This window comes from Sinocyclocheilus anshuiensis, unplaced genomic scaffold (genome assembly GCF_001515605.1).
Source record: "Sinocyclocheilus anshuiensis isolate Anshui unplaced genomic scaffold, SAMN03320099.WGS_v1.1 C33108559, whole genome shotgun sequence".
Lineage (NCBI taxonomy): Eukaryota > Metazoa > Chordata > Actinopteri > Cypriniformes > Cyprinidae > Sinocyclocheilus > Sinocyclocheilus anshuiensis.
Window position 1 is genome coordinate 548 of NW_015621765.1, and position 2,028 is coordinate 2,575.

Genomic DNA, 2,028 nt, shown 5'->3' on the forward strand with positions numbered 1-2,028 from the left:
ACTTTTCCATAAATGTTTATTCTGAAAATATATAAAAGTTTACTTCTAGAATCAGGATTTCATAGACATCATTGACAACTGATATCAGAGATGGACACTGCAGCATTTATTGCATATTCACAACTGTAAAACCTTGGTTAAATGTCAGCATGTACAGTAATTGCTTATTATCCACCAATCAAGAGCTGCAGGTCCCCTGAATCCATTAAATAAACAATCACAGTAAAAACGTTAATATCTCAGGTTAAAAATTATTGCATACATACATTTTGGCACTTGAATTCAAGTTAAAACACTTGTTTGATTTGGCATGCAAACACGTTTGAGGTCTCTCCAGCATTTGTTTCTGAAATAAATGCCTGATTGTAACTGGGGGACATGGTGAAAACTGAACTTATTTGAAGGTTGCAATGTTAGTAGCAGGTAAACTATTTGCTTGAGCTCAACAAAGCATGTATGTGCAACTTGTATATGCAAAATTAATACTTCTGTGGTGAATTATCAATAGTGTTAGAGAAAAAAAATGACCAGCATTCATTAGCATTCTGGTAATACTATCACACATTTACAGGTATTCATTATAATCTTCGCTTTCTAGACTTCACTTTTACCTTCGAGCCATGATCAAATAGGATCATTTTCTTAAAAGCAAAATATCCTGTCATATTTACATTTATTCCAACAAATTAATCACACTTTTGCTTCACCTCCACTCTTTGGTTACACAACCACCCTGTGATTTTTTTAGTGAGGCAAAACTCACAATAATTGCATTGCTTGTGCAGTAAAATAATGGGGGCAAACCTTAAATACATTACTTGTAAATGTATTGCCATATTTTGAGGAATATATGTCCACCAGCGATGAAATCTAGATTACACTTGACAGCAATCGGTGTAGTATTTATTACGTATTGCCACCCAGTGGCAATAAGCAGAAGTGGCACAGGCTAGATTCACGGTACAGTTGTACACTAGTACAGTTTACTGTAATGAATGAATAGAAACAGCATTGATTTCTTTCACCTTCTCTGAACAGGCACTTTAGTTGGGAGTCAGATGTTCCAGAGTGTTCTTTTATAAAGTTTTTATTCCTCAATGCTGTCTTTCATTGAATTTGAAGGGTGTCACTCTCATTTAGACCAAAACGGGTCTTGTAATTGTCAAAGAGAGACTTGAGGGACCTGATGTACATGGCATGGTACATATCTATGACGTCCTGACTCGGCTCCTCGATTTTTGGAACTGTGATGGGTTCACCAACTGGAGAAAAAAGACACATTAAAAAACTTCATTCACAGAACATTAAACTCCAGTTAAACCAAGATCGTGTCAACAAATGACTAAATTTTAACCATTAATGTGGTTCTGATGTCAGCAAATATCGACCGTAAACTGAAAGAGCAGTTCTATCAACATAGAGACTGTCCTTGAACTGAATTTAACTATATTTACGTTGTCTCATTATAACCCATGTAAACAGCTTTGTGCCAGTTTAAAGCTAGTAGGATTCAAATACACATATATAGGATTTAAAGGTTATAAACAAATTTAAATATATTTAAATATCCACATGAAACCTGTAAATAATATCATATAAAGTTTTAATATATCATATTTTAAAAATGTCATATTTATTATTTACGTATATTTATCATATCATTATATTTATTTTTGATCAAATAAATAAATTATAATAATTTAATTAAGTAAATAAATTAATGTATTAAACAATTTATTACACGTGTGCATATACATATATATATAAATATATATTTAAATTATTATTTATTTATTTTATCAAAATCTATATATACACATATACATACATATTTAATACATTATAATAATGTTTATCGTATTTTATTTTATTTATCAAACTCTAATATGAAAATGCTAACAAGAAAAGTCTTGATTATCTAGAAGAAAATATGGCCATAACTCATCAAACATGGCATTACTCACCAACAGTAGCGATGGGTTTGCAATATGGTACAAGACCCCAGGACTCAGGGAAGAACAGTCCACA

At 31.6% G+C, this 2,028-nt stretch overlaps 1 long non-coding RNA gene across 1 annotated transcript; it reads right to left on the bottom strand.

The window, feature by feature from the left end:
- Positions 1–424: 424 nt before the first annotated feature.
- LOC107683271 (uncharacterized) lies at positions 425–2,028 on the bottom strand. Its single transcript, XR_001633701.1, has 2 exons — positions 1,965–2,028; positions 425–1,262 (listed from the first exon to the last, which is right to left on the bottom strand). It is a non-coding gene; the product is annotated as an uncharacterized LOC107683271 (long non-coding RNA).